Raw genomic sequence first — 9007 nt, forward strand, 5'->3', positions numbered from 1 at the left:
GGTTTTCGAATGACATCCCGTCCGAAATGCTCAAAGTAGCTTGGGTCAAATGTTTTCCGCAGATTGGCTTCAGCAAACGTCCTCCAAGTCAGCCGTTGGGAACGCGACAGTCACCTCCCGGTTTTCTGCTGAGGTGTGGACGTTGCAGCCTGTAAATGTGTTTGTGTGTGTCGGACGCCGCTCAAGGCGCGGATGTCCTTGTCAAAGCCATTTGCACAAGTCACATTCTCCCCCTCACTTCTCTCCTCACAATATTAGTCCGAGGGGACCTGAGGGCCTTTCAGATCTGTCACAACATCAGCAGCATTTAGACGTCCGTTAGCGTACGTTACGCACACCAGCATAAACACGCTTGTGTTTTGTTTGTTTGTTTGTTTTACTTCGTGAGCATTTGAGTGACAACACTCTCCACTGTTAGTGTTTTGTATGACTGAAGGTAACTTAAGTCGCACATGGGAAGCATTTATGACAGCGGTTGTTTAGGATTCTTATTTTTAGTGGATGGATTATCTTGGATAAGGATCTCTTTTGAAGAGCCTCTTTTAAAAGCTGCTGAGTTCAGCCGTTAGACGAGTAGTGGCTGAGTATTACTGAGTATTAGGGCTATATATATATATATATATATATATTGAAAGGACGGGGGCAATATTCTGAGGAAAAAAACTCGCAAATTCGCCACTTTCGAAAGTGAAATTGCAAGAAAAAAAACTTGAAATTTGCAAGTGCCAAATTTGCCACTTTCTAAAGTGGCAAATTTGCGAGTTTATGAAGTGGCAGATTTGCGAGAAAAAAACTCATATTTTCATAAGTTTCTGAGTTTCTGCCACTTTATAAACTCGTAAAATTTGCCACTTTAGAAAGTGGCAAATTTGCAAGAAAAAAACTTGTAAATTTGCAAGTTTAGAAAGTGTCAAATTAGCAAGAAGAAAAAGTTGTAAATTTGCAAGTTTAGAAAGTGCAAATTTGCAAGTTTAGAAAGTGCAAATTTGCAAGTTTATAGTTTAAATGGCAGATTTGTAAGAGAAATAAGAGCTTTTTTTTCCTCACAAATCTGCCACTTTATAAACTCGCAAATTTGTGACTTTTTACAGTGTCTGATTTGTAAGGAAAAACTAGTATTTCTCGCAAGTTTGAGTTTTTTTTCTCGCAAATCTCCCACCTTATAAACTCACAAATTTGTGAGAAAAAATTTGAGTTTAGAAAGTGGTAAATTTGTGACTTTCTAAAGTGGCAAATTTGCGAGAAAAAAAAAACTCAGAAATTTGCGAGTTTAAAAAGTGGCAGATTTGCGAGGAAAAAAAAAACTGGTATTTCTCGTAAGTTTCTACGTTTTTTTTTTCTTGCAAATCTGACGCTTTCTAAACTCGCCAATTTGCCACTTTAGAAAGTGGCAAATTTGCCAATTACTAAAGTGGCAAATTGGAGAGTTTATAAAGTGGCAGATTTGTGAGAAAAAAAGTTCTATTTCTCGTAAGCTTCTGAGTTTTTTTTCTCGCCAATCTGCGAAAAAAAAAACTTGTATTTCCCGCAAGTTTCAGGTTTTTTTTCCTCACAAATCTGTCACTTTATAACCTCGCAAATTTGCCACTTTTTTTGGCATATTGCCCCCGCCCTCTAAAAAACTATATACATATATTTATAGGTGACCCTAATACGGCATCCTAGTGAGACCTTCTCATTTGAATAAAGCCGCGATTGACACGGCCACCTTCCAAATTGTAGAATGTGCCAGAAGACGACACTGATTGAGGACGTGTTCCAAATTTGCCTGCCTTTGCTGTCTGCGTCCACCTTCACCTGCCTCCTTTTCCTTTTGTCCGCCCGGAGGGAACATTAGCGGCCGGGGACTCTTTCTCTTTGTCAAGCTTGGAGGCGTGAAACCGGAACCGCGGCCGATTCAGCAAGTCTCCGTCGCGCACGGGAGTCTTCTCCTTTTAGCCAAATTTAGCATCACGCTCCCACCTTGATTTGTCCCTCGTCAACCCTCCCCCCCCACCTCCATTGTCCTTCTGACTCTGTCCTCCTCATCGCTTATCAACCTCGTTCATCTTTTGCGGCTCGCTCTCCTCGCACCCGGTTAGAATCACTTGAGCATCCCGTTAGCGCCGCTGAGTTCAATTATAACTTAACATGAATCGCAAAGCGTCTGCATTGAACATAAATTACGGCCTGGCGATGGCATTTCATTTTGTGTTGGCATCATTATTGCAACTCCATTAATTACCTTGTCTTCTATCCAGCCACTTTTTTTTTTCTTTTCCACCTAACTCTCCTCCGACATCCCCACTGTACACAACCTCCCCCCATCGGCCAACCCCCTCCAGCATACTCAACCGTCGCCCACCGCCGCCCCTTCTCTGGAAGTATTTTGTCCTAATTACAGCTCGGCCGCCAGCTAATGAGGGAGGCATGAGGAGGGGGCGGCGGGAAAAAGGGAAAGGTAACGGAGGAATAGTCTCATCTTCAAAAAACAAAAAAGGTTTTCTTTGCCAGGACACTCGGGGGAAGGTGTCAGCTTCTAGCCACTGCCAAGAGGAAGAGAAATGCTTCCTTTTTGTTTTTTTGGGGGGAGACTTTCTTTTGGGAACAGACTGATGAGTCTCCGTTAAGTCTGCCAGCAGCACTGGGCATGACATCCTTAACTTGCGCGAGGCTTTTGTGAGTTGAAAACTTGTGAAATATTTCAGCCAACCACTCCGTTGTGACTAAAGTGACTACTTCCGTCAATAAAATACTGGCGCGAGGACCCAACTTAGCTGTTTAACAATGTGCCTGATGTTAAACAGTGCACTCACGGACCATAAGCCCAATATAAAATACGCAAACTCAGCACTGAACTAACGCAAGCATTAACATAGCAATGAGGAATTTACAACACATTTGCGAGTACATTTTTTATCCACTGATGCCATCACACCACAAGAAAAAAAAGCTAAGGTATGTTTTTTATTCTTTAAATATTGTACAGGGTGTACATGTGTTTCCATAAACTAAATAGAAATTACATTAACACATTCACTGCCATCGACGTCTTCAGACGTCAAATGTTCATTTCTTCCTGCGCACACAATAAAATACGACATGCAAAACACTTTTTCTTTATGCATCAATTTGATATTAAAGGAACAGCAGTAAATTGAAACATTTACTGCACATAATTTTAAAAAAAAAGAAAAAAAGATTAACTTCATTCAAAAGTCAAAACATGTGGACATCGAACTTTAACACATTCACTGCCATAGACGGCTTTAGACGTCAAAGATTCATTTTTTCCTGGACTGGAAGTGAATGAAAAAATAATCTTTTGGAGCTTGGGAGCAGATTAATTGTATTTACATTATTTCGTATGGGAAAAAATGTTTCAAACATAGTTTTAATAAAAGATTAACTTCATTTAAAATTCAAAACATGCGGACATCTAACTTTAACACATTCACTGCCATAGACGGCTTTAGATGTCAAAGATTCATTTTTTTCCCTGGACTGGCAGTTAATGAAATAAAACAAAATTGCATTTACATTACTTTGTATGGGAAAAATGTTTCAGAAGTTGAACAAATTGGACTTTGAACACTTCACAGGAAAGAATTATGTTCAAACTCCAAGGGACCACTTCTTTGAGTTGTGGCAAAGGATGCGCACACACGCAATCGTGCACACACAAAAATACATTCATTGTCAGATATTCGTTTGTGATGATCTGAAAGTGGGTGTGATGACTTCAAATGAGGCACACCTTAGTGTGTGGTGGTGGTTCACATTTCAGGACGATCCAATTTCATAAGCACGCCGTGCCACATGAAAGACTCGACTTCTCATGCCGTTCTCGGTTACTTTACTCTTTCATCTTTCCTGTTGTCTTATTCAACCATTCAATTGTCTTGCTCCCTATTCGTTTCCGGGCCAAGAGGCCCTCCACCAATCACAGCAGCCCAGTCGAACAGCGGTGTGATTTCTCCCTCTTCTAAAAGCCACAGCTCTAAATAAATACCGTTTTCTAAGAATGAACCGGCCATTTGATTTGTTGATTTTCTTGAGTCACTTTAATGAAAGTGACCATTATTGATTAGCTGCTAATAGAGCAAGGTTTGATGGGAGATAGAGAATATGTTAGCGGTGCTCAGTCCTTTTGCTGCAGACAGTCACCTGCCAGTTTCTGTCACTATAAATATAGCGACGTGGTTGGAGAATGCGTGCATGCGCGCATGTGCAAGCGTCTTCCAGTTGGGACCAAGAAGAAGAAGAAGAAGAAGAAGGCCTCGTCTTTGTCACTGAGCCATGAGGAGTCACGAGGGGCCGCTTTATGTGGTGGTGGTGTGCGTGTGCATGTACACAGTGATTCCCCTCCGCAGCTGTCTCCTCAGCTTGGACAATGGGCCGGCGAACAAAGACGCGGCCTTGAGCCGCCGTCATGTGATACGAGTGGTCTGCAGCCTCGCGGTCAGATGACCCGGACTATTGTCCTCGTCGGTGACACGCACACATAAGCAATCTCAGAATGCAGACCCTTCCTCCAAGAACAAAGAGCAACTTAAACGCTGTCCTTGGTCTGATGCTGAAAACAATATATATTTTTTAACCATTTATCTGACAGTAAACCCTCCACAATATACAATTTCCACTGTTATGGCATTATTATTATTAGGGCTGCATATCAATTCAGATTTCCAAAATCGATTCAGAAGGGCCCAATTCAATTCACATTGATTTTAGAATTAATTTACTGGGGAAAAGCCGTATGAAAAGTATCGATTCATGGTTTTATGAATCGATATTGGGCTATGAAAAGGAATCGTTACCATATCAATATATTGATATTTTAGACCCAGCCCTAATCGTTATTTTATTACAGGTAATCTAACAATATCAAAAGATGTCTGACAACAGAGACTAAGAAGAATTTGTCATGCAACGTATACTTCCCTCCAAAATGAACCGGAACACTAAGGCCAAGTCTTTTGTTTTTGCTGCAGACTGAGAACGTTTATTTTGACATAAAGATCAATATTCGGTTTTTATATTCAGGGTTTTTACATCTGGCGTTCATACACACATTTTTCATGTAAGCAAACAAACGTGCACATTTGACTAACATTTATTGGGGCTGAGTCCATTCACAATGATCCAGTTGGATTGGATTTACCATTCAACTTTGATTGATTTTTGATTAAGCAAAGGATATCACACATTAGCAAATTTGGTTATACATATATTTACACCCATCCATCCATCCATCCATCCATTTTCTTGACCGCTTATTCCTCACAAGGGTCGTGTGGGGTGCTGGAGCCTATCACAGTTGGCCTTTGGCAGTAGGCAGGGGACACCCTGGACTGGTTGCCAGCCAATCGCATACATATATTTACATTTTATATTTATTTTATCATCATATTTACATATTTTTATGCTATATTTTTGTATTTTAATTTTTGTAAATATAAATAAATAAAAAGATCCTGCGTTGTCTTAAAAGGGCAAAGAGTCCGGTCTTTCAAAAATGTGAGACTTTAGTATTAAATTCCTGTGACAGTTTCAAGAAAACAACAAGATACAATAAATAAATAAATAAATAAACAAACAAACAAATAAATAAATAAAACTAGGTAGGCCTTTAAGTAAAATTCAATGTTCAGTTAAACTTACAGGGAAAAAAAAAAAACATGGATCAATTTATTGTTCTATGAATCGATATTGGGATATTAAAAGGAAAATTGGTTTGATTCGATGAATCAATTTTTGAAAGCCACCCTACCTATTGCATTTATGATGCAGACCAACAATGAACACCGTTGAAGGTTTCTGTTGAGATTCAGATTTTAGAGGCATAACCGGAATAGATGTGTGAAAAAGAGCACTCAAGCTGAGAAGAATCAATCAGAGCCGTTTGCACAAACGTTCACCACAGCCAAACAAATAGCTCAAGGAAACCGCCACAACCTGACACGTCGCAGCCTCTCATTGTTTTGCTCAATTGCAATTGCATCACTCTTTTGATGAAATCCAAGAGGTCAGTCAAATTCGACACTTGTGCATCCTTATGAGCCTCTCTGACAATCCATCAAACTTGAGCATTATTATCCTTGAACATTTTTGAAACCGCTTTGGATCTCTTGCAATGACGCCGCAGTGCCGAAATGTGCGTGCCTGAAAAGGGGCAAATTTCAAAGCAAGAGAACAACATTTTTTGGACACAAATTGTAAAACGGGAGAGAATGTGACGAAGGTCAGGCCTGATGGCAAAAAAAAAAAAAAAAAAAAAAAAAAAAAAAAAAAAAAAAGAGGAAAAAGGAAGCAGATGCTTGTCTCTTGGCAGCCATTGTGACACATGCACACACATATGCAGTGATGCAACAATAATGACAAATAGCCAAGTTGATCTCAATTGTCAGTCGACAGCATGTCACAGGTCACATACCTCAGCATGTACTTGCTGTAAAAAAACAAAAAAAATTACTAATTTCGTGTGCTTTTCCCACAGCAAGAGATGATGGTGTCGCTTGATGAGGATGAAGGCAGGACAAAAAAAAGGCGTCGTAACTCTTAACTCATTTGCTCCCAATAACGTGTAAATACGTTTTTTTTATGTTTTAAGTGTCCCAAAGACGTATTTATACGTTTTTTTTATTTACTTATTTTTTATGCTAGAGCATACAGAAGGCTTTGCTGCAGCCTCTCAACTGCAAAGAACGGTTGTAGAAATGGTAGTTATTACACAAACGGCCAGCAGTGGCAGCAGAGATTTGTGAAAACCGATGAAACTTAGCTCTCTTCTAATGCTAATTGCTGCAAAACGGAAACAGATAGAAACATACTTTTTTTTCCTGATGAAAGAAGAGACTTTAATCTTTCTTTTGATATGCTTTTATAGCAATAGAACACAATATTCTGTGGGCCTTGTCAAAAAAAATCTGTCAAAATCCAGTAAAACAGCCGAGAGCGAACGGGATTGTTTCTGTGAAAAGAGTTTAACCACGTGAACAAACCCACCACAAGCAATCCGTATCTTTCTTCCACTTTGTCCCCCTTATGGCCTCACCCAACATGCTTGTTGTGCACACTGGCGATGAGCTCAGGTGCGCGAAATTGTCAAATGAATCCGACGTCGTATTTTGGCTTCGACGACACTGACGTTGAAACAACCGTGCTCTCTCCAGGGGCCTGCTAAAAAGAGAGAGAGAGGGAGGGTGGAAGTCGTGAACAAGAGTCCGGGGAATCATTTAGGGCGCGTACGCGTACGTGTGTGCGCGCGGCGGGGGCAATCCATCCGTTGTGGTGGACGTCTAACCTTGGCGTGTCCCGCCACGTGTGACGGGGTTACCACATGTTCCAGGATCATGCGTGTGGCCTGTCTGGAGGAGTCAAAATGTGTACGTGTGCATTCAAGAGTCAGGCACAAAAAAGGGAGAGCAAGCTTGTCACATTGTTTCGTGTCTTTGTATGTTCTTGCCCCCGGGAGAAGGGAAGAAATTAAAAAAACAAAAAAAACATGGCTGTCTGTGTGTATGTGTATAGTTCTGCTTGTTAGGAACACACGCACAGACGGGAATCATGTGGGAAGGACAAGTGCAATTCACACACACACCTGAACACAAACATAAGCAAATGTTGAACTGCCAATGTGGAGGATTTCAAATTTCAAAGAATGTTCAAACTTGTTGGCTAAATGCTAATAAGGTTGGAATTTTTATCATGAAGCTTCCAGGGATTTACCTTTTTTTTTTTTTTTTTTTTTTTAAGCATAGCCTACAAGTACATTTGGACATACTTACAAATACATTTAGAGGTATTTAACTCATTTGCTCCTTATAAATGTTTCAAGTGTCCCAAAAACGTATTTATGTTTTTTTTATTTTTTTATTTTTTTTTAATGCTTGAGCATACAGAAGGCAGCCTCTCTACTGCAGAGAACGGTTGAAGCAATGGTAGTTATTACACGGCCAGCAGGTGGCAGCAGATTATAAGCGATCAACCAGGGCCATGTTGCAACAAGCTCTTATTGCTAGTGTTTTCACCAGGAATGTCAATAATGATGAAATTTAGCTACTTTAATTTTACTTACACATGCGCAACTCAGAGGAAAACGGGGCGGGGAGAGTTTTTAGCATTTGGCCTACAAGTACATTTGCACATACTTGCAAATACGTTTAAAGGTATTTAACTAATTTGCTCTCAAAAACGCACACATATATTCTATTATAAATGTTTTAAGTGTCCCAAAGATGCATTTATGTATTTTTTAAATGCATGTTGTTTTTTTGTTTTTTTTTAAGAGCATACAGAACGCTAGAGTATAAGAGATCAGCCAGGGCCATGTTGCAACAAGCTCTTTTTGCCAGTATTTTCACCAGGAATGTCAATAATGAGGAAACTTAGATATTTTAATTTTACTTACTTTACTAATTTTACTTACAAAACGTATAAATATGTTCTATTATAAATTTTTTAAGTGTCCCAAAGACATATTTATACGTTTTTTATGTTCTTTTTTATGTTAGAGCACATAGAAGGCTTTGATGTAGCCTCTCTAATGCAGAGAACGGTTGAAGCAATGGTAGTTATTACAAAAACGACCCGCAGGTCGCAGCAGAGTATAAGAGATCAGCCAGGACAATGTTGCAACAAGCTCTTATTGCTAGTGTTTTCACCAGGAATGTCAATAATGATGAAACTTAGCTATATTCTAATACTAATTACTGCATAACGGAAACAGATAGAAATAGACGTTTTTTCCTGATGAAAGAAGAGACTCAAATCTTTTTGGTAGGTTCCATTTTTTTTACAGCAATTGAACACAATATTCTGTGGGCCTTGCAAAATCTGTCCAAATCCAGGAAAACTGCCGGGAGCAAAGGGGGGGTTGCTTCAGTGAAAATGGCTGCCAGTCAATGAGTTAAATACCTTTGAAGTTGGAAGGTATTTGCAAATACATATACGTAAAGTATTTTCCAGTCAATCTTTCCTCCATATATAGGCTTCCATGCAGACACAGAGGAAGTCTCATCATTTT

At 39.6% G+C, this 9007-nt stretch overlaps 1 protein-coding gene and 1 long non-coding RNA gene across 7 annotated transcripts in view; one reads left to right on the forward strand and one right to left on the reverse strand.

Moving 5' to 3' along the window:
* prox1a (prospero homeobox 1a) overlaps positions 1-9007 on the forward strand; it is a 34466-nt gene that overhangs the window by 23600 nt on the left and 1859 nt on the right. The window lies entirely within an intron of this gene.
* The window catches only part of LOC144014172 (uncharacterized), a 50927-nt gene continuing 50705 nt past the window's right edge, over positions 8786-9007 (reverse strand). Inside the window, exon 4 of the long non-coding RNA XR_013282410.1 lies at positions 8786-9007. This exon is cut by the window's right edge and continues 259 nt beyond it. This is a non-coding gene — a long non-coding RNA (uncharacterized LOC144014172).

This window comes from Festucalex cinctus, chromosome 2 (genome assembly GCF_051991245.1).
Source record: "Festucalex cinctus isolate MCC-2025b chromosome 2, RoL_Fcin_1.0, whole genome shotgun sequence".
Classification (NCBI taxonomy): Eukaryota; Metazoa; Chordata; class Actinopteri; order Syngnathiformes; family Syngnathidae; genus Festucalex; species Festucalex cinctus.